At 42.2% G+C, this 24897-nt stretch overlaps 1 protein-coding gene across 5 annotated transcripts in view; it reads left to right on the plus strand.

Annotated features, from left to right (window-relative positions):
* Positions 1 to 216: 216 nt before the first annotated feature.
* Positions 217 to 24897, plus strand: part of SYTL2 (synaptotagmin like 2) — a 114199-nt gene continuing 89518 nt past the window's right edge. For 3 of the 5 annotated variants that reach the window (XM_077298620.1, XM_077298623.1, XM_077298625.1), the window contains exon 1: positions 247 to 382. The gene's annotated coding sequence lies outside the window, so the exon portion shown is untranslated. Of the gene's footprint in view, positions 383 to 24897 lie in introns of all 5 variants that reach the window. The other 2 variants (XM_077298622.1, XM_077298624.1) reach the window with 1 other exon arrangement.

Raw genomic sequence — 24897 nt, forward strand, 5'->3', positions numbered from 1 at the left:
GCTGCATTCCTGGCTGCAGTTTTCCGCAAGGTGCAGGGCAGCAGTGGCCAGGTATGTGACCGCCTGGGGGTAAGGGGCAGGGACAGGAGCAGGGTGGGTAAGCGCAGAGGTGCTGCTGCAGGGATTATCCTCTTGTTATTAGTCATTGCTGGCCCTGGGGCAGGCAGCGCTTCTTATTGGTACATAGTTTTATATGCCTCCCCTCCCATTCTCTCTGCTGAGCAGCTCTCAGGACACCAGACAGGAATTGTCTGCACTGCAAGACTCCTGGAGGGATCACAGCCCAATTATAGAAAATTAACTAATTAACCAACGTCTGAAGAGGCTTAACTCCAAGTGGAGGCCAAGCTGGAGGCTGGGAGTGAGGAGTCCAGGAGCTGCAGTGAGTATGCCATGCTGTGCACTGCTGGCCTCTGGGGGGGAGGCAGACATTGGGTGGGAGCTGCCCTGTATTGTTATGGGTCTCCTCTAATCGTCAGCTCTTGGGGCTACATGTATTGTTACGTGGGGGGCGCAGGGTTTCTGAGTTTGATACTGTTTCTAGATCCCAAATATATTAGGTTGGAAATGAAGTTTGCAACATTGTATCTAATTGTTGCAAAACTAATCCAAATATTTGGATTTCTGGCTCCAAATACCGATGGGTGTGAAAGCGACCGGCGTGCAACCTGTTTTTATTTATTTAGCCAAACTTCTGCTCTGAACTAGTCGTGCCGTACACGGTGTGATATAATTTCGGCTTGATTGTCGTTTTGATCACCTATAAATTGCAAGAAAAAAAAGTTGCAAAGTTCCTGCAGCCTCAGTATCTTCCTATGGGGGAGGAGGCACAATTTGCAGAATTATGGCAACTCTCTGGCAACTTTTTTTTTTTTTTTATTTCCCCACTGGGAGTATCTGCTTTATATTTGGTTGCTAGAACCCCAGTGATTGACTATTGGGGGCTGCTCAGACCCCATCGCCTCCCCCTTTGTTTGATAAATTGATGAGGTCTGGATCTCTTCTGCTGAAGTGAATGTTGCAGGCGGCTTTTCCAATGTTACCGATCACCCTTATTAAAGCCCTATAACCGTTCTTATCTCCCCCTTTTACCGCTGTAAACCTTTTATTTCTGTGGCGACTCCTCTGATATCATTTCCCCTGTCTGGGGCCTTCAGACCCTGCACACTTCGCCCCCTGAGCTTTTTGAGTCCGTTGTGAGAAGAGTGCAATACAAATGTTTGTTTCTGCTACCGTTTTCATATTGCACGATATTATTTTTTTGCATGGGACTGCAGATGACTTCTCATCACTGTTATTTATGTATCTGCTGGTCTCGTTGTCTCTTCCTGTTGGTTGATCAGATGTGAGATTATGGACTGATACTTTCTTGAGTCTTTGTCTCCTCGTATTCTGCTACTTTGTTCCTCCCCGCAGTGTCGTGCTTTCGGCATATCGATACTTGGCTGACGATGGAGTATATATTATCTGCAGGGCTGTGTTTGCACTAGGTAATGTGAGTGAATACACCCTTAGCAAGTAACTGTCCCTCCCCAGATTGCTCTTCTTCACTACTCGCTGAATATACGGTCGTCTGACTTGGATTTTCTATCCTTTTCAATACATTTCTCAGTTGATCCCTAATGCGAGAAGGTGCCGTGCAATAAGATTTACCTATATAACATCTAATCACATAAGAAACCCATACAAGGAAGTATTTTCTGGAAACAGCGCCACTCGAGTCCATAGGCTGCGTCTGGTATTACAGCTCAGCCCCATTCCAGGGAATGCAATACCAGATATGCCAAGCTAGACATTGCCCTTTGGAGAAGAGTGGCACTCTTTTAAAAAAAAAAAAAACGAAGGAAACCCATTATGTAAACTTCTTCTTAAAGATTGTTAAAGGAATTGTCCACTTTAGACAGCCCTATTTGGAAAAATGGAAATAAGATAGTGGGAGTCCATAAAGTCGAGTTCGAATCCTATGCGCTACCAGTGGGGTAATTTTACATAACCCGCTGTGGGATCTCCGTAAGGACTTGGACCCCCACTGCTGGGACTTGCGTAAGTAGCTGGCCCCCTCTTCAGGTCATCTGCTTCCCGCGGGGTTTATGGAGAGGGTGGAGTGAATTCTTCAGAGGTTTACGTGCGCCTCGGGCTGGGACAGTTCTGGAATCCGTAGAACAATGCTCACAATGCCAGTTATGTCAAAAACAATATTTTCATAGTTTATTTATTTTTATGTCAAGGCTTCGGTATGGATTGACATAAGAAGTTTTTGTAAAAATCTGATTGTTTTTCTAGAGCAGGTTGAACGGCATTTTCCTGCATCTTCACTGGTGTCATCTCGTGAGACTGTGGTAGAGTTTTGTGGAGCTTCTTCGTGTCCTACCAAAACTTTGGTCTTCTCACATTGTCACAGCCAAACATTTTCATAGGGGCAAAGGGGTCACGTAAAACTCATGGGCACAAGCTATAATGGGTCCCCTCATCTACCATGTGTCATTTTGCTATTGATGACTGCCTATGTGGTTTGGGGCCCCCTAAATTGACCGGACCAACTGCTACATCAACACCCATGCACTGGAATTAGTGTTAGTTTGGCAGTATGTAAATGAAGAATAAAGGTGTTTGCTCATCGTAGACCACTACCTCTCCAAAATGACAGCTGGTTTAGTGTTGGGAATTTGCATTCAGCCACTCAGTGGTGTAACTACAGTCCTCTGGGCACCAATGCAAAATTTTATTTCTTTAAAATGTCACCCTTTTTTTGCTAATGTGAATATGGTTTCAGTGTTCTGTAGGTAATATTTTATTTTTTTTGTAATAGTTTATCTTGTGACTTTTTTTTGTTCTAAAAAGTATACATAAAAAAGTAAGGCACAAATAATTTTGTGCCATTTTTAATAAAATGTGGCTTAAAATAAATCACAAATGATGAACCTGGGCCAAAGTGTATAATAAATACTTTTTTTTTTTTTTTTCTATTAGTATCATTAAAAGGGGTTGTTGCAGTGATTGCAGGGTCCTCTCCAGTGTCCATAGTTGTAGTACAACGTTTTCGATCTTCCCTCTGGAGATGAAGGAGAAGTCATACATATTTCATACATTCTGATCACCCATTGAGAAGGATTTCAAGATTTTCTGGTCAGATCTAGATTTTTTTTTTTCTTTTCCCTTTAATCTGTACAAAGGTAAAGAATTTAAATGACCTTTTTATGATAATTGGAACAGGGCTAGGAAACGGGTTCCTGCCTCCTCCTATCTTGGTATCGCCAGAGCCGCTCACATATACCGTAGGTTGTCTTGGCTTTTGTAGCCACTGCCTTGTTGTGCAAATACATATTACTGCCCCTATGTTTCTAAGCAGATTTAGCAAGCCAAGTGTATAAAGTCTCAACCACCTTTCCAAGAGATGGATAAAGCCAGTGGTATTTTTTTTTTTTGCACGTGGCACCACCCTGGTCTTTTTTCTTCTTGGCACCACATTCAATTGTACTTATGTCTCCCCCCTCTGCTAAAATATTCCAAGATACCCCTGTAAATGAAAATGTAAAATTGTAAGATTGGTTTGGGAACTACCGATGTCCCTTGTTCTCTCTTGGCCACAAGACCTCAGCCAGGAGCTGGTGGATACCAGAAAAAACTCATGCCACTTTACAATTAGGGAACGAATCTAAAAATTTTGACAAATTTGCTATGAATTGTAGAGGAAATGCATGGATTCGAGCTATGGTCTCAGGCCGGGGTCACACTTGTGAGTGCAATGCGAGAAACTCGCAGGAGTCTCGTGCATCAAAACCCGGCACAGCCGCCGGCACTCGGGACCGGAGCGTGCGGCTGCAGGTATTTCTATGTAGGTGAACGCTCCGGTCCCGAGTGCCGGGTATTGATGCACGGGACTCGTGCGAGTTTCTCGCATGTGTGACCCCGGCCTCGTTGTATAAAATGGAGAGCAATTCCTCTAATGGGGTGGACGCATGGGCCTTCCAAAAAGGAAGCTTGTTCGGAGCTGCAGGTTGACTTGTGAACTGTGTCTTTGTTAAGGTGCAAACTGAAAAATAATCTATTGAGCTTAATGCCCAACAATTGTAAATTGCATAATTATGTAGACTAATATTTGCAAAAATTTGTCTGAACCTTTTTTTTTTTTTTAGTCATTAAAAAATACAAAAAAATTAAATTCCTTATTGGAAAAACAATGGCCCCAATTCATCAAGCAGTTTACGTAAATTTGGCTAGTAGCCATAAATCATTCAGCTGCGTCAAGAAAAACTAAATCTCCGAGCAGTCACAAATACTCGGAGACCACACGAGCGTGCTCAGGAAATCCCGAGCAACGAGTATACTCGCTCATCACTAGTCGTCGTACAATACTGTCATGAGCCTTGGTGAATCGGAGCCAAGAAGTGTTGGTGCTAATGAAACGGAACCTCTGATACACCTTATAATACTGTAATCCCGCGATGGTCGTGTGGCCGTACTGCACGTGCTCAGAGGCCTATAAAAATTCCAGTTCACAGTCAGCTGTAGATTTTTGAAGAGCGAGCAATGGTTCCAAAGTTCAGGGGCGGAAATTTTATTAGTGCAAAACCAACAGCAGTGTGTCACATACTCGCAGTTATAAGAGAAGTGAGAGACTTATTACCTGTCACCTCAAGAATCTCACACTTACTGCTTTAATAGTTCTTAAAACTAAATACTGGTGGAACCTGTTGGACATGGAGGAATCTTATGTCCAGAGGGATGAGATATAAGGAAGGACAAGATGATCCAGCAAATAGTTGAGTGTAAGTGTTTGACCCAGTAACATGGCAATCTTGGGTGGGTTGTGCTGAATAAACGTCAGTGAGATTCTTCTACGACTTGTGGACATCAGATAATTGGTGGAAAATACATGGACAGCCAATCATACAAGTGATAACCAGAATGTGTCATAGTATTATATTAGCTATATTCTTGTACATAGGAGCAGTATTATAGTAGTTATATTCTTGTACATAGGGGCATTATTATAGTAGTTATATTCTTGTACATAGGGGCAGTATTATAGTAGTTATATTCTTGTACATAGGAGCAGTATTATAGTAGTTATATTCTTGTACATAGGGAGCAGTATTATAGTAGTTATATTCTTGTACATAGGAGCAATATTATAGTAGTTATATTCTTGTACATAGGGGCAGTATTATAGTAGTTATATTCTTGTACATAGGGGCATTATTATAGTAGTTATATTCTTGTACATAGGGGCAGTATTATAGTAGTTATATTCCTGTACAAAGGGGCAGTATTATAGTAGTTATATTCTTGTACATAGGAGCAGTATTATAGTAGTTATATTCTTGTACATAGGGGCAGTATTATAGTAGTTATATTCTTGTACATAGGAGCAGTATTATAGTAGTTATATTCCTGTACATAGGAGCAGTATTATAGTAGTTATATTCTTGTACATAGGAGCAGTATTATAGTAGTTATATTCTTGTACATAGGGGCAGTATTATAGTAGTTATATTCTTGTACATAGGGGACAGTATTATAGTAGTTATATTCTTGTACATAGGAGCAGTATTATAGTAGTTATATTCTTGTACATAGGAGCAGTATTATAGTAGTTATATTCTTGTACATAGGAGCAGTATTATATTAGCTATATTCTTGTACATAGGGGCAGTATTATAGTAGTTATATTCTTGTACATAGGAGCAGTATTATAGTAGTTATATTCCTGTACATAGGAGCAGTATTATAGTAGTTATATTCCTGTACATAGGAGCAGTATTATAGTAGTTATATTCTTGTACATAGGAGCAGTATTATATTAGCTATATTCTTGTACATAGGGCAGTATTATAGTAGTTATATTCTTGTACATAGGGGCAGTGTTATAGTAGTTATATTCTTGTACATAGGGGCAGTGTTATAGTAGTTATATTCTTGTACATAGGGGCAGTATTATAGTAGTTATATTCTTGTACATAGGGGCAGTATTATAGTAGTTATATTCTTGTATGTAGGGGGCAGTATTATAATCGTGCGTAAATGTCAATACCAGAGCATATTTAAGTGCCATTCACACTATGGGGAATTATGTCTGTGTAGGTACATTCCTGTTTTGACTGTAGCTGCTGTTTTAGGGATAACTTCTAAAACACTAATCAGCAGTGTGTCACCATGTTTTCCAGTTCAGGGCTGAAAATTCAGTGACTCAGTATAACTCGGCAGCAAATTACCAGCTGGTATGAATCTGCCAGGTAAGCGTAGCACGCCAAAACTTGTAGGAGCAACACCCTGCCTTATTAGAAAGTGTTAAAGTACTTTAGAAAAGTGAAAACAATTGCAGATTTACAGCAGTGCGCTGTTATGACCTGTATGTTAAGACTAGTACTGCTCATATGAATGGCATTTATAGAGAACAACAAAACTTCCTCAGTTATTATATATACATCTCAAGTTATTTACTGCGAGAATAATTAAAATTCTCCAATATGCTGCTTATTCTTTTACGTGGGAGCAGTATTATAATAGTTATATTATTGCACATAGGAGCAGTATTATAGTAGTTATATTCTTGTACATAAGGGGCAGTATTATAGTAGTTATATTCTTGTACATAGGGGCAGTATTATAGTAGTTATAGTCTTGTACATAGGAGCAGTATTATAGCAGTTATATTCTTGTACATAAGGGGCAGTATTATAGTAGTTATATTCTTGTACATAGGGGCAGTATTATAGTAGTTATAGTCTTGTACATAGGGGGCAGTATTATAGCAGTTATATTCTTGTACATAGGGGCAGTGTTATAGCAGTTATATTCTTGTACATAGGAGGAGTATTATAGTAGTTATATTCTTGTACATAAGGGGCAGTATTATAGTAGTTATATTCTTGTACATAGGGGCAGTATTATAGTAGTTATATTCTTGTACATAGGGGGCAGTATTATAGCAGTTATATTCTTGTACATAGGGGCAGTGTTATAGCAGTTATATTCTTGTACATAGGAGGAGTATTATAGTAGTTATATTCTTGTACATAGGGGCAGTATTATAGTAGTTATATTCTTGTACATAGGGGCAGTATTATAGTAGTTATATTCTTGTACATAGGAGCAGTATTATAGTAGTTATATTCTTGTACATAGGGGCAGTATTATAGTAGTTATATTCTTGTACATAGGGGCAGTATTATAGTAGTTATATTCTTGTACATAGGAGCAGTATTATAGTAGTTATATTCTTGCACATAGGGGCAGTATTATAGTAGTTATATTCTTGTACATAGGGGGCAGTATTATAGTAGTTATATTCTTGTACATAGGGGGCAGTATTATAGTAGTTATATTCTTGTACATAGGGGCAGTATTATAGTAGTTATATTCTTGTACATAGGGGCAGTATTATAGTAGTTATATTCTTGTACATAGGGGCAGTATTATAGTAGTTATATTCTTGTACATAGGGAGCAGTATTATAGTAGTTATATTCTTGTATATAGGGGCAGTATTATAGTAGTTATATTCTTGTACATAGGGAGCAGTATTATAGTAGTTATATTCTTGTATATAGGGGCAGTATTATAGTAGTTATATTCTTGTACATAGGAGCAGTATTATAGTAGTTATATTCTTGTATATAGGGGCAGTATTATAGTAGTTATATTCTTGTACATAGGGGCAGTATTATAGTAGTTATATTCTTGTACATAGGAGCAGTATTATAGTAGTTATATTCTTGTACATAAGGGCAGTATTATAGTAGTTATATTCTTGTAGATAGGAGCAGTATTATAGTAGTTATATTCTTGTACATAGGAGCAGTATTATAGTAGTTATATTCTTGTACATAGGGGCAGTAGTATCTTATATTCTTTTACATAGGGGGAAGTAGTATAGTAGTCATATGTTTGTACATGGGAAAGTGACAGTAGAAAGGTTACTGGCAATATACTGTAGCCTGTTGCACATTTACTAAAACAATGGTAATAATGGCTTTTATTTTTCCTCCATTGCTATTTATGCTATGAACTTAATATAACGGTATGCCAGTTGCATACTTTGATGTGACTGTTGCCTTGTGCTCTAGCAGGCAGAGCAATATGCTGACACTGTGCACAATGCACACTGTCAGGATGCAGCAAACGGTAATCAGTGATTGCAGAAATTTAGTAGAAGCCCCCAAAAACTCAAATGAAAGTCTGCTTGCAGCCAATACTGTACACACAGATTTTAACATTCAACTCCAGAAGTCCCCCCCCCCCCCTTCAAAAAAAATTTACACTAACAAATTAACAAGTATTAATGCATGAATTGCAATAAAAAATACTTTATTAAAAGAAATAATCCCTTTATATTTGGTATGACTATAACCATCATAACATAGTACAATACTGGTATGCACTTATTGTGCAACGTGGTCAACAACAAAAAAGTGTGTATATGCAGTATGTATAAATGTGTGTAAGATAGAGAAATATATATATATTTCTCTATTACTAGTGTCCCTCACAATAAAATTAATAATTTAAATGCTAATTTGTTCCCAATAATAAATGTATAGAAACGTTACCTAAGACAGCATATTGCAGTATTGATTCATAAATAAGTTAGTGATTCCAGAATGTCAAGAAAAAGAAAAGAAATCCGAGAACTTTTTTTTTTTTTGTTTGATCCCGAATGCCAAAATTGTCTTAAGGGGATAGGGCCTTGCTGTACCCAATGGTTAAATATTCATCATTTCAGATATTGATCAATAATGTAAACAAAAGTAGAGGCGCCGCTGCCCACAAGAGCTTACAATCTAAAGACGAGGCAGGAGTTTGGGTATCGGGCACGGTTTGTGAAAACCTCATGAGCTTTGGAGGCAAAATGACTTGGAAGCCGCTTCTTAGCCTGGGAGCCTAGTGGTCAGTGATAATCCCGCTCCACCCTTGCACATAACAGCTTAGGAGCCCACTCATGGTAGCTGGCAGTGGAGGGTTCCCTAGTTCCAGCTGCCCCTTGAAGAGCTGCATTCAGCAGACAGCTAGGTGGCATCACTAGTTCAGGTCCAGTACAGTGGTATAAGTAGTAATCTCTGGGGCCCCGGCTGCTCCTGAATTCACTTACTATTCACTTACTTAAGGTACCGTTACACTAAACGACTTACCAATGATCACGACCAGCGATACGACCTGGCCGTGATCGTTGGTAAGTCGTTGTGTGGTCGCTGGGGAGCTGTCACACAGACAGCTCTCTCAGCGCTCTCTGTCTGCTTTACGGTCGGCGCTGACACAGTCAGTGCAGGGAAGCTCTCGGCAGCAGCGCGTGCATTAGCAACGCTCTTGCCGAAAGCAGTTTTAACCCTGTGGACTCCGGCGGGGGACGTGACAGACATCAGAATGTGAGTATGTACTGGTTTTTTTTTTACTTTTACAATGGTAACCAGGGTAAATATCGGGTTACTAAGCGCGGCCCTGCGCTTACTAACCCGATATTTACCCTGGTTACAAGTGAACACGTCGCTGGATCGGCGTCACACACGCCGATCCAGCAATGACAGCGGGTCATCAGCGACGAAATAAAGTTCTGGACTTCTAGCTCCGACCAGCGATATCAAAGCGGGATCCAGATCGCTGCTGCGTGTCAAACACAACGATATCGCTATCCAGGACGCTGCAACGTCAAGGATCGTTGTCGTTCTCGTTGTAAAGTTGCTGAGTGTGAAGGTACCTTTACTTACTGAATTCACTTACTTACTATTGCATTGCTGCAAATCTATGGAATGGCTTCACTTTCCTAGGTCCCCTTATCTCTGAGAAGTGATAGAGCGTATTCTTCTCCAGTCCTTACAGCTCCTGTTAGTTCAGTGGACACGTCTGGGCGAACTATTTACAGAAGGGTTAACTCCCTATTTAATCATGTATGACTCACTATAATTACCTGATTGTGGTAACACAACTTTGAATGTTGGGAATAATCCTTTTAAGTAATCATCTACATAGGACAAGTGATTACGAAGCGATCGACAGGAGTTGCGGAGTCGATCCTGTGGCGTAACTAGATTCCCATGTGCATCGGTGCAAAATTTGGACCTGAGCCCCCAAACAACTAAATGTTGGTCAGATGTATGGGACTTTGTATTTTTCTACATCCTATAAAACATACGTGTTTGTCCAACATACCTGTACGTTCCCCCCCTGTCCTGGTAGAGCGTAGCTGTCCCCCGTCCTGGTAGAGCGTCGTTGTCTCCCCCTCCCCCCCATGTCCTGGTAGAACGTCCTTCTTATGCTCTATTCCAAAAACAAAAAACACAAAAGGAGGAAAAAACCTCTACTATTCTAGAGAAAACATGCCAAAGTCGGCTTCAGGCTATAGAAGAGGACGCTGCACATCATGGAAGCGGAGGTAGGCAAGTAAAATCCTATTTTGTATGTTTTGGAATAGAGAAAACGCCGAAAAAAAAAAAAAAACACAGGCAAAGATGCTTGCATGTCTAGGCCTCAAATCAAATGCACTATCATGGTGCAGAGGGCCCAAGTAAAGATGGCGACTACACAGGTGCAGTAATGCCAAACGAGACAGCCAGCCTACAATCCGGGATTGGCCGTTTGGCACACCGGAGATAATCTGCATGTGGCAGCGTTCACACAGAGAATGCAAAGCATCTGGATCCTAGCCTATTCCTAACACCCTGTGGCTGCCCAGTGCTAACTGTACTGCGTCCTGTGCGAACAGAGGCCACAGTTTACAAAGTCATCTGGGTCCAACTGCACCTCAAAAAGTAAAAATAAAGTGCACAAGAACATATCAAAATATGTAAGGTATTGGTTAATATTATGGCCACAACACTTGGTGTGCCAAACGGCCAATCCCTGATTGTAGGCTGGCTGTCTCATTTGGTATTACCACACCTGTGTAGTCGCCATCTTTACTTGGGCCCTCTGCACCATGATAGTGCATTTGATTTGAGGCCTAGACATGCAAGCATCTTTGCCTGTTTTTTTTTTTTTGGTGTTTTCTCTATTCCAAACACCAAAATAGGATCTAACTTGCCTACCTCCGCTTCCCTGACGTGCATCGTTCTCTTCTATAGCCTGCAGCTGACTTTGGCATGCCATAGGTGGCGCATGATGTCACAGCCATGCGTTGTTCGTGACTGGCGCACAGTCGGCTAGGTTGGCAGCGTAAATTGCAGTGCAGGGGGCCATCAGTCTCTGTGCCGCAATCCGTGACGTACTGGGGTGCCAAGGGTCAACCAGTAACCAACTCCAGGGCCCCACTTTTCAGCTACATACAAATGTGACATTATCCCCTATCACAGATTTATATAACAATGACCTGGGTAGATTTTTACATGAATTAGATGCCGCCTCTGCCTGTACATAGTGATCCAAGTATATTGTGCCAAGTACTACTCATATAAGAGGGTGATGGCCCACTCCTGCAGAGCGGCCCACCGGAGGAATCTCCTGTTCTCCTGTGGGCCAGTCCAAGCCTGACCGCAATACACTTCAGCTGAATGTACATCCTCAGACGCAGATCCAGCTGAAATAGCGTCTGGCACCGGCAGGTTCACCTCCAGCAGTGGCCTAGTTGCTGTCGCACCCTCTGTGACCGCAATGGTTACATCACTGGGTCTGACCACTGAGAATGTGGCTATAAATGTGGTTATTTAAAATTTTTGTGGAAATTCAAAAACTGAAAAGTGGCGTGTAATATTATTCGGCCCCTTTACTTTCAGTGCAGCAAACTCACTCCAGAAGTGCATTGTGGATCTCTGAATGATCCAATGTTGTCCTAAATGCCTAGTGATGATTAATATAATCCACCTGTGTGTAATCAAGTCTCCGTATAAATGCACCTGCTCTGTGATAATCTCAGGGTATGTGCACACGCTGCGGATCCGCAGCGGATTTGACGCTGCGGATCCGCAGCAGTTTTCCCAAAGTTTACAGTACCATGTAAACCTATGGGAAAAAAAATGCTGTGGATAATCCGCGCGGAAACGCAGCGGATTATTTTCCGCAGCATGTTAATTCTTTGTGCGGATACCGCAGCGGTTTTCAACCTGCACCAATAGGAAAGTGCAGTTGAAAACCTGCAGAAGAAACCGCGAGAAAATCCGCAGTGAAAACCGCAGTGGTTTTGCACTGCGGATTTTCCAAATCCGCTGCGGAAAAATCCGCAGCAGAATCCGCAACGTGTGCACATACCCTAAGGCTAGGTTCACATTGCGTTAGTGGGTGATCGCTAACGGACAGCGTTGCACGGCGAAAATGTCGCAATTAACACCGTGCAACGGGTCCGTTAGCGCACCCATTGACGGCAATGTAAATTTCGCCTGCAGCACATTGCTAGCGCGTGCCTTTTTCGGCTCGCGCTAGCGATGTGCCGTTCTTTTGTAGCGCACCTCGGACGCTGCTTGCAGCATCCGCGGCGCGCCCGAGGTCCGTTCCCCGCTCTCGCAGATCAGGGATCTGCGAGAGCGGGGACGTTAGCGCGGCCCCTACAAAAACATTGCGTTAGGGCAATCCGTTTAGCGCTAGCGGATTGCGCTAACGCAATGTGAACCTAGCCTAAGGGTTCTGTTTGAAGCACAGAGAGCATCATGAAGACCAAGGAACACAACAGGGAGGTCTGTGATATTGTTGTGGAGAAGTTTAATGCCAGATTTGGATACAAAATGATTAAAGTTTTGGAAAACATCCCAAGGAGCACTGTGCAAGCGATCATACTGAAATGGAAGGAGTATCATACCACTGCAAATCTACCAAGACCCGGCCGTCCCTCTAAACTTTCATCTCAAACAAGGAGAAGACTGATCAGAGATGCAGCCAAGAGGCCCATGATCACTCTGGATGAACTGCAGAGATCTACAGCTGAGGTGGGACAGTTTGTCCATAGGACAACAATCAGTCGTACACTGAACAAATCTGGCCTTTATGGAAGAGTCGCAAGAAGAAGGCCATTTCTCAAAGATATCCATAAAAAGTGTTGATTAAAGTTTGCAACAAGCCACCTGGGAGACGCCAAACATGTGGAAGAAGGTGCTCTGGTCAGATGAAACCAAAATCGGACTTTCTGGCAACAATGCCAGACGATATGTTTGGTGTAAAGGCAACACAGCTCATCACCCTGAACACACCATCCCCACTGTCAAACATGGTGGTGGCAGCTTCATGGTTTGGGCCTGCTTTTCTTCAGCAGGGACAGGGAAGATGGTTAAAATTGATGGGAAGATGGATGGAACCAAATACAGGACCATTCTTGAAGAAAGCCTGTTGGGAGTCTGCAAGACCTGAGACTGGAACGGAGATTTGTCTTCCAACAATGATCCCAAACATAAAATAAAATCTACAATGGAATGGTTCACAAATAAACGTATCCAGGTGTTAAAATGGCCAAGTCAAAGTCCAGACCTCAATCCAATCGAGAATCCGTGGAAAGAGCTGAAAACTGCTGATCACAAACGATCTCCATCAAACCTCACTGAGCTCGAGCTGTTTGCCAAGGAAGAATGGGCAAGAATTTCAGTCTCTCAATGTCCAAAACTGATAGAGACACACCCCAAGAGACTTGTAATTGCAGCAAAAGGTGGCGCAACAAAGTATTAAGTTACAGAGGCCGAATAATATTGCACGCCCCACTTTTCATTTTTTGAATTTCCTCAAACATTTAAAATAACCACTAAATTTCGTTCAACTTCACAATTGTGTTCGACTTGTTGTTGATTCTTCACCAAAAACTTACATTTGGTACTTTTTATGTTTGAAGCATGATATGCGGGAAAAGGTTGAAAAGTTCAAGGGGGCCGAACACTTTCGCAAGGCTATGTGTATATATGTGTATATATATTTTAGGATTAGGGAGTGTAGTTAACTTACAGGCCCACTAGAGGGAGCACCTTTTATAGTTGGCAGCCAGTACCCTGTACATAGTCAATATAAGAGGGGAAAGCATTTCTTGTTTTTGAGGAGAGGAGCTTGGAAGCTGAACAGCTCAGGAGGGCCTTAGTGCCCAGACAGTCCCGACTGGCTTAATGCCCGGGACCGCACAGTGACCACAAACCGTTCCAATGAAAGTGCCCAGCTATTCAGGGTCAGCAGGCCAGATCAGCAGCAGTGAAAGCATTAGTAAGACTTGGAGCTGCAGGAGAAGGCACAGCAGCAACGAAGGGCAGGTCGCTCACCATGTGGCAGATCATTGCATGGGCTGAGGAAACCCCCAAGCGCAGAGTCTGAACAGGGAGGATGCTGAGAAACCGTATGATATGGTCTGTCCCGGGCACGTGCTATGTGATGAGGAGAGTACAGGGAAAGAGGAAGAATTGCGAAATGTGGAATCTGTTGTTGATACTGTTATGAAAATGGATGTGCTGCGAAAACATGAAAGTAAAGTTTTACCCTTGAAGTTTAAAACGGACTCTGTGTCTTTAAATGGAACAACAGCAGCAGCGGAACCCCTCATGTGAAGGGAGACCAGGCCATGACAACGCATATGCTCTCGGCCATGACTAAGGGTACCGTCACACAGTACCATTTTGATCGCTACGACGGTCCGATTCGTGACGTTCTAGCGATATCGTTACGATATCGCAGTGTCTGACACGCAGCAGCGATCAGGGATCCTGCTGAGAATCGTACGTCGTAGCAGATCGTATGGAACTTTCTTTCGTCGCTTGATCACCCGCTGACATCGCTGGATCGTTGTGTGTGACAGCGATCCAGCGATGTGTTCGCTTGTAACCAGGGTAAACATCGGGTAACTAAGCGCAGGGCCGCGCTTAGTAACCCGATGTTTACCGTGGTTACCAGCGTAAACGTAAAAAAACAAACAGTACATACTTACATTCCGGTGTCTGTCCCCGGCGTCTCAGCTTCTCTGCACTGTGTGAGCGTCTGCCAGCCGGAAAGCGAGCACAGCGGTGACGTCTGACGTCACCGCTGTGCTTTCCGGCTATGGTGCTTACACAGTGGAGAGAAGCAGAACGCCGGGGACAGACACCGGAATGTAAGTATGTACTGTTTGTTTTTTTTACGTTTACGCTGGTAACCAGGGTAAACATCGGGTTACTAAGTGCGGCCCTGCGCTTAGTTACCCGATGTTTACCCTGGTTACCGGGGACTTCGGCATCGCTCCAGCGCCGTGATTGCAACGTGTGACCGCAGTCTACGACGCTGGAGCGATAATCATACGATCGCTGCGACGTCACGGATCGTGCCGTCGTAGCGATTAAAATGGTACTGTGTGACGGTACCCTTAGGCCCTGTCTCTGCCTCTCACACCAACAGTTGACCCCACTTACTACAAAAGTTATCACCTTTGTCTGGACAGGTTGTTTTTTTTTTCCCCTTTTAGCTTCTAGGAATAAACAATGCAGAGATCTTGGGGAATTAAAATTTAATCATAGTTCTATGAAATTGCGCAACTTTCTAACATTTAGATTAAATTTCACCCCATTTTAAAGACCTCTGCTTACTGGAAACATTCTAATTTTGTAAGGCCTAGTTCGAACACAAACTATTGGGTTCATACGGGTCTTCCGCCCCTGGATATAAACCGGAACATTTTTATTCACCAAGAGCAAGAAGAGTTGTTGATTTAATAGCAGAATACTAAAACACACAGTGTAGAAAAGGGCGGTCCAAGATAAAGCAGCAGACACTATTGTAATGGTCACATACTTAAGCTGCTTGTAAGTATACTGTAAGGACATAGACAAGTTAGGCATTAACTGTATGCATCTTCTAACAGTGAACACTGCCATCTGTTGGTCAAATACGATATTGAAAGCAGAGAGAAATGCATTAGTAGGAACTCAAGAGTGACGTGCATGTTCCCTTAGGGGGAAGAGACTGGAGAAGACACCAGGTCAGGTTAGAGATGTGGCACAGTTTGTAAAAATAAAAATACTGATGGCAGAGAAGGGGAGGAGTTGGCACCCAAGCCTGTAGCTGGACAGATGTGTGCAACAGCGAGCTGGCTTATAGCCACCATTACGAGAGACCAAGCTCTCGAGAGCCTGGTCTGTCATAGCTGAGGAACGTTCATGTGAGCCGTCGTTTCCAGTGTAGGCATACAGTACAAAGTGGGGAACAGGGCCATGCTTCATGGAACAAAGGTGTCAAGTAACTCATCAACTTGGTACTTGTGGCCTAGCAAGTAGTATCATCGCCTCCCTTTAGGACCTTTGTGTTGTCTAGAGAATGACTGTGACGGGCCCAGTAATGACAGTGATGCCAGTTTTCTAATGGTAATAGAACGATAGTGTGTAAATAACTGTGTCGATATCCTGTTCATCTGAATTACTTTATTCTTCTTGTAACAGAACTTGTTTCATCTCCACCTTTTACGCTATCCCCTGATATTGTGCTGATGGCACCCCTTGAACTGTGTTAATTGAATAAATAGTTGTTGGTTTACGTACCACTGTCTCCTCATTGTTTGTAGTGTTGCATCCGCGTACCTGTTAACATAAGACTAGAGGCGCCTCCACAAACAGTGACGGGATTCGTCCGTAACCAAAGATCTCCCAAAACCTGCTGAGCGACTCGGCTAATGTGGTATAACAGAAGAGTCGCTCGTCCTCTTCGCCATTATGAAAAGGCAGAGGCGGACGAGGAAGACACTATTTTGGCAATCTGCTCATTAGTGATTACAGTCACTGAGGGAAATCTGGAAAGTTTTATTCTTTAAATAGGTCGACTTTTTTGTCCCCCATCGATACTTCCACTCTTGTCTTTGTAAATTATAGGCTGTACATACATTGACACAATAATAACTCTGGTGGCTGCAGGCAAATTGGATTTTATAATTCAACTAAGTTGTCCACATCGAGGATTTGGAGCTTGGTATCCGCGAACAAAAACCTCAGTGACTATGCAAAGTATGAATAGTTCCTTCTTCTTCTTCCGATGACAGAGGAAGTATAGAATAAGGTGGGTGCCATTGTATTCTCAGCCGCATCATGCAAAGTTCCACATACTGTGAATGTACGATACGTGGTCTGATGAGATATTCCTTATCAATCAACCTATACCTTAATCATTGGATGGGGAATAAAAAGTTGATCGTTGGAGACCTGACGGCTGGGAATTTTGTAACTCTTCTCTTAACAGCCATTAAGTAATACGGGATAGGTTTGTTTTGCCGATATGGGTGCCCTCAAGGAATGTTTATAAAAAGAAAATGAAGCAGTTGGAACATTAATAAAAACAAAATCAATATTTCTATCCTATAGACTGACCTCAAATTAAAGAGCCTATAATTACATAATGAGTCACTTTAAATCGGCTTGTATCTATAAACCATCACCGAGACCAAGTCTCCAGTACTTCTGTGCAACCGTCAAAACCTCTTGATAAAGTCCTAGATGCAATGAGAAGAGTTTCCAGATCTGACCTGATTGTATAGTACATAAATGTCCTATATCCAGCGCTGGGACCAGCCTGTATCTCGACAACAGGAGCTCTGTGCTGCCAGGTATGGATAGGTTGTTACTAGTGATGAGCGAGTATACTCGTTGCTCGGGTGGTCTCCGAGTATTTATGACTGCTCGGAGATTTAGTTTTCCTTGCCGCAGCTACATGATTTACGGCTGCTAGCCAGCCTGAGTACATGTGGGGGTTGCCTGGGAATCCCCACATGTAATCATGTGGGGATTCCCAGGCAACCCCCACATGTACTCAGGCTGGCTAGCAGCCGTAAATCATGCAGCTGAGTCAACAAAAACTAAATCTCTGAGCAGTCATAAATACTCGGAGACCACCCGAGCGTGCTCTGGAAAACTCGAGCAACGAGTACATCATGTTACTCCGATATCATGTCATCCGCCATGCTCGAGTGCTAGCCAAGTGTCTTCAGCGTGCTCAAATGTTTGCGTTACTGCAGCTGTTAGACCGCCTCAACACATGCAGGGATTGCCTAACAAACCAGGACTCCCTGCATGTGATGCGCGCGGGAACTCAAACTTATTATTCGAGCCCGCCAAAGACCCTCGGATAACACCATATCCCAGCACGTTCGCTCATCACTACTTGTTACACATGCACAACTCTCTCCACTCATTTATTTAAGCATCCATTTCGAGAATTTTACTTTTGAGCTTTCAATTTTTTTTTTCTTTACCTTCCCTTGTTCCAAGAGCCATAAGGTTTTATTTTTTTTGCTGACAACTGTATGTTTCTTTTTGTGGAACAAGCTCTAGTTTTGAATAACACTATTAACCCCTTAGTGACCAGGCCAATTTTATTAATTTTTTTAAATCTGCCCGATGTCACTTTATGTATTAACTGGAACGCTTCAACAAATCCTAATGATTTTTTTAAGATTTTTTTTTTTTCGTGGCACAGTATAATTTGTGATAATGGTAAATTTAGGTCGATATGTTTTGTTTATTTAAGAAAAAAAACAAAACAAAAAAAACACAGAAATTTTACTATGTAAAAACAAATTTGCAGTTTTCAAACTTTGATTATTTCTTTAATCTAGATCCTACCACAGAACAGCATTAATAAATAACATTTCCCTCATGTCGGCTTTACATCAGCACGACTTGTAAAATTTTATTTTATTTTGTTAGCCTTTTAGAAGGTTTAAAAATGTAGCATTTAATTTTTTTTTTTTTTCAAGGAAATATACAAATACACAAAATTTTTTTTTTTTTTGAGGGACCTATCCAGGTTTGAAGTGACTTTGAGGGGCCTATGTATTGCAAAACCCCCAAAAGTAATAACATTTAAGAAACAGCACACCATGACATATTGAAAACTGCTGTCAGGTTTTTTTTTTGTTTTTTTTTACCCTTCAGGTGATTTTCAGGAATTGGTGCAGGTCATTATGGTCACAGCAATACCAAACTTGTCCAGTGTGGATTTTTTTTTTTTTTTTTTTACAAATTTCCAGCATTAGGAGACAGGGGGATTTCTAAACCAGCAGTCATAACTACTAGGGATTATTGAAAGCATAGAAAACGTGTCGGACTTCTTCAGAACATGATCTGCAAGGGTTTATTGGCCAGAGAGAACCTGATGGAGAATTTTTTTATAATCTTTAAAAAAAAAAAATAACAATGTGATGTAATGCCTCGGCTTGTCTAAAGAACATTTGAGCTTTCCACATCTTGGTGCTGACTTTCCCTTTATACAAATACTTGTTAAATAAATACAGAGGTTCTTTCCGTCTTGATTGGCCATTTCTGACAGTCTTGGCAGAGGTAAGAAATTCAAAGGAGGTCTAAGGACTGTTTGACTACTCCCTTACTTGTGGTGGATTTGGCCATGGATCTTAAAGGTGTAGCTAGAAAACGCCCAAATGGGGTAGATTGTATAAAAGTCAAGAGTAAGTACATCTGAGATGTCAATCAAAATAAATGTCCCCGCTCTAGCCAGTCGTGAAGCTCAAGGGCTGTGCCGATGTTGATGGCATAGATAAGGGGTCAATGTTTTCGTAAAGAATCCCAACGAAAGGATCAATTATCGTTTCAATTGCCTGAAAATGTCCGTCAAAGCCTAAAATTTTAAAATGAACGGGAGCAATCAACTGATCCTTACCCCCCCTGCAGGGACACGGCACTGTAGAATTACATGGCCACTCTTCAGGTGAATACACAATCATGGATGGCGTTGGTCAACCTGAAAGAGATACTGCTCATGCAGATCGTTCTGACTGATCGCTAATGGATGGAGGTACCACATGGGGGCCTTCCTCATTGATGTCCATGTACCCTAATGGAGTGTATGGATAACGATTGTTATGGGACAATCCCTTTTAATACGTCTGTATGTAAGCTTAAAGCCCAGTCAAGATATCTTCTAAAATATTCTGATTCCACCCAATCTTAAAGGAGTTGGCCTCCTACTGGAACTCCTACCAATCCAGGGTACAATATCTTCTACTTAAATGAGGTGGTGGTACACAACCAGTTCATATTCTTATTTTCTAGTCTATGGGATTGATGGTGACACAGCCAAGTACAGTGCAATGAATGGCGTGATAATGCACACTTGTGACCAGCTCTCTTCAAATGAGGCAAAAGCACCCCCCCATTGCTTTGACCGATGACGTCCCATTGATCGTACATTTCTTACCTCTTCTATGAATCCAGTAATTTTTACAGAATGACATATTTATAACTCTTGGAAGACAGGGGTGAAAAAGCTAAAACCTTTTTGTTCCAGAGTGTTAAAGGGTTTAAATTTGCAGTGAAGTCTAACCTCTGTCCTCTGCATACATAAAATAACTTTTCTGGGCCATGTCAAGCCTGTTTCTCGGGTTTCTCATGGCTATCATGTATTAGCACAAAAGAGCGGTCTGTGTCACGGCATTCAGACCAAACAGATCACCGCAAAATAGTCAAACAATTTTCCCAATTGCGTGACTTTAAGACAACCACCAATGTCTAAGTACACAGATGGCTGCGTACAGTGATTCCTTTATTGGGACTGTCATAACAGAAATGCAGAGCTGTAACTCTCCTAGAATAACGTAATGTAGCACTTGCTTTATGTCTCAGTACTGTGGCACAATTAAAGGTTTCCTCCACTACGTTTATACCGATAACCTCTAACTAGGATACAACACCAGACGCCTCCACAGATCAAGTCTTTGGTGCAGGCACAAAACGGCTTCTTCATCTAGTTGGTGACCACTGGTTGGAACTGCAGACCTGACCTATTCAAATGAGTAGCAGTGGATCTGCAGCACCCGGCAGTGGCCACTACAGTTGATGGTGCTGTGCCGCAGCCGGCATGGAGAACAGCTGATTGGTGGAGGTGTTGGGTGTTTATCGCCCACCGATCTAACGTTGATGACCCATCATAAGGATTGGTCATCAATATAAAAGTAGTGGAGCAACTCTTTAAATACTTTTGACAGCATTAAATTATATATTAATCTAAAGCAATTACCATGACTTCTTCCTATAATTTACACTGATGCCTCATACATTCATCAGACTGTATAATACCACTAGATACACTGCAGGAAAAAAAAAGTGGAACATGTAAATCGCACATCAGAAGGAAGTTGACAAATCTTAACTGGTATAAATTGTGAGATTCGTTATCGATGGTGAATGGAAACCTAAATAATCACCCAGAAAATATAATTGCAGCAGCTCCCGATGTGATTTGAGATTGTGTATGGTGCCCATATACCGTAAATGTCTGGGCTCTTGATGAGATGGTGAATGGTGTCTTGGGGGATTAGGGCATCAGTGTCTTCTGGACAGATCGTGGTGCATAATGGCTGTGCCAGCTATACCAATAAAGGTTTCGGTCTGGGGATGGCCGATGGCATCAATGCCTTCATCATCCAGGAGATACACACACTCTGGCCACAGGAGAATGAGTTTTGTCCTGCACCAGAAGGAACCCAGGGACCACTGCACCAGTGTAAAGACTGACAGTGACACTGAGGATTTCATCCCAGTACCTAACTGCAGTCAGGGTACCATTGATTATCATGTGGAGGATTATGCGGCCCTCTAAGGATATGTCTCTCCAGACCATCATAGACAACAGCCACCTAAATCGTCATGCTCGATTATGTTACAGGCTGCATAATGTTAACCACAACATACCGTATCCAGATTCTTTCATGTCTGTAAGATGTTTTTGGTGTGAACTTGCTCTCATCTGACGAGGGGCCAATGGCGGACCTGACAATGATGATCTCTGATGAAGGCCAATCGAACTGCACAATGCTGGACTGAGATCAAAGGTCCCATTACAGGACATTGGGCTCTCAAAATTGTGGAGTTTTTCTGACAGCTTGGTGACCACTGGAGGTCATGTAGGGTTTTGGCAGAGCTCCTCATTGCACAAGATAACTGGTACCAGTCCTGCTGTTGAATTGATTCTCATTTATTCCCCTATCCTGGTTTCATGTTCTGAGATGCAGACAACCTTCTTGCGGCAGTACATATAGATGTGCTCACTTGGACAAGCGGGACTACCAGTGCTACCTGAGTCTGCTGCAGGTACCGCCTCATACTACCAGTAGTGACAAGGACCAGGGCCGTATTTAGAGTTTCTGCTGCCCTAGGCACTTTTAGTGCTGCCTCCCCCTTTGGTGACTATGACACTATCGGCAGTGACTTTAGCAAGAATCACTGATGTGAAAGTCGCCTTTTGCAGCAGTTCCGTCAGTTTTTCTGCATGTGCCGCGTAACGGATCATTTACAGCAACACTGCGTTCGGCCTCATTCAATCCCTATGGGATTTGCGGCACTTGCCATGATCTGGCAAATGCGGTACCATACCTCCCAACTTTTGAAGAAGGTATAAAGTGTGCGGCAAATTTTAGGCCACGCCTCTGACCACACCCATTTCACAACTAGTCACACCCATATCCACATCCCAACTTCAGCCATTTAGCACTGCTGATCACACTGTTTTATATACAATAATTATAAACGAAACAATATGGCCACAGAGCTCCATACTGAATAATGGCACACATGATGCTCCATACTGTATAATGACCACACATGATGCTCCATACTGTATAATGGCCACACATGATGCTCCATACTGTATAATGGCCACACATGATGCTCCATACTGTATAATGGCCACACACAGTTCTCCATACTGTATAATTACCCCCCCCTCCTGTATGCATGGCTCATATTCCCCCCCCCCCCCCCATGTATGCATGGCTGATGGCTCATAATTCCCCCCCATGCATGGCTCATATTCCCCTGTATGCATGGCTCATAATTCCCCCCCATATGCATGGCTGATGGCTCATATCCCCTGTATGCATGGCTCATCTCTCCACCCCCTCCCCCGCCCCGCTCCTTCTCCCATCTTGCATGGCTTGGGCGGCTTACTTTCCTCCTTCATCCCCGCCCCCTGTCCCCCGTCCCCTGTCCCTCATACTCACCTGTCAGCTGTCCCACACCGCGCGGCTGCACCGACATCCTCCCTCTGGCTCTGTCCCGCCGCAGCGCCTTCTTCCTGAGTGAGCGGTCATGTGGTACCGCTGATTAAGGTCATGAATATGTGCATATTCATGATCTTAATCAGCGGTACCACATGACCGCTCACTCAAAACGCGCTACAGACGCTGAGACCAGGCATCGCTGCAGCAGGGTGAGTATCGTCTCCAAGGAGGGTGGGTGGGACTCGGGGGCGGGAGGTGGGGGGCGGGGCGGTCGGTCGCGTTTGTGACCCGGGACTAAAAAAAAAAAAAAAAAACTTGCTCAGGTGCCGCCCCCCCCCCGCAATGTCGCCGCCCTAGGCACGTGCCCTCGAGTGCCTAGTGGCAAATACGGCCCTGACAAGGACACTCGGAAGGCTGGAGAAGGATCACCCAGGATAAGAGAATTTGCCATGGCCATCACCTGCACTGTTCCCATTTTTGAGGTTGTTTTGTTCTTTGTTTCCGTTTCAGTTGCACCAAAGATCTAAAACTGATTTCTAATCGCTTCTGCTTCCTAGCTGCCCTCAGTGGTGCCTTCTATGTGATGGACAAGTGTTCCCTTATTTCTTTTTTTTAAATTGCACTAATTATGTCATCTATTAGGTGGAGGGTAGAGACCATCTGGGCGCTTCTATATCTAATTCCTTATTTGGAAACATTTTTTTTCATTGATTGCTCATTCTTAACTATTTTAAGATGTTTCTTCCAGTATTCTGAGTCTCCCAACATTCTTGTGTTAGACAGTTTAGTTGAAGGAGCAGTTGTAGATGATGATCCGGTGTTTCCTGCTGCACTGATGTGATGTTTAACTGTTTCCTATGATCATTCTACTAGAGGCAAGGAAACTGATGGTTTGCATCTGACCTCAGATGTTTTCTCTTCTGTTTTCCCACCAATATAACCAATCCTCCTAGGTCTCTTTAGTTTAATTGCTGTTGTGTAAGGGCCAAGAACCTTATGCTTCCCAGTATGAACACAGACTAATATTTACAAAATATATGGTAACCACTATAATACTGCCCATATGTACCAGAATATAACTACTATAATACTGCCCTTATGTACAAGAATATAACTACTATAATACTGCTCCTATGTACAAGAATACAACTACTATAATACTGCCCCCTATGTACAAGAATACAACTACTATAATACTGCTCCTATGTACAAGAATATAACTACTATAATACTGCCCCCTATGTACAAGAATACAACTACTATAATACTGCCCCCTATGTACAAGAATATAACTACTATAATACTGCCCCCTATGTACAAGAATATAACTACTATAATACTGCACCTATGTACAAGAATATAACTACTATAATACTGCACCTATGTACAAGAATATAACTACTATAATACTGCCCCTATGTACAGGAATATAACTAATATAATACTCCTCCTATGTACAAGAATATAACTACTATAATACTGCTCCTCTGTACAAGAATATAACTACTATAATAATGCCCCCTATGTACAAGAATATAACTACTATAATACTTCCCCTGTGTACAAGAATATAACTACTATAATACTGCCCCCTATGTACAAGAATATAACTACTATAATACTGCCCCTATATACAACAATATAACTACTATAATACTGCTCCTATGTACAAGAATATAACTACTATAATACTGCCCCCTATGTACAAGAATATAACTACTATAATACTGCCCCTATATACAACAATATAACTACTATAATACTGCTCCTACGTACAAGAATATAACTACTATAATACTGCCCCCTATGTACAAGAATATAACTACTATAATACTGCCCCTATGTACAAGAATATAACTACTATAATACTGCCCCTATGTACAAGAATATAACTACTATAATACTGCTCCTATGTACAAGAATATAACTACTATAATACTGCCCCTATGTACAAGAATATAACTACTATAATACTGCCTCCTATGTACAAGAATATAACTACTATAATACTGCCTCCTATGTACAAGAATATAACTACTATAATAC

Source organism: Ranitomeya variabilis, chromosome 3, assembly GCF_051348905.1.
Source record: "Ranitomeya variabilis isolate aRanVar5 chromosome 3, aRanVar5.hap1, whole genome shotgun sequence".
Classification (NCBI taxonomy): domain Eukaryota; kingdom Metazoa; phylum Chordata; class Amphibia; order Anura; family Dendrobatidae; genus Ranitomeya; species Ranitomeya variabilis.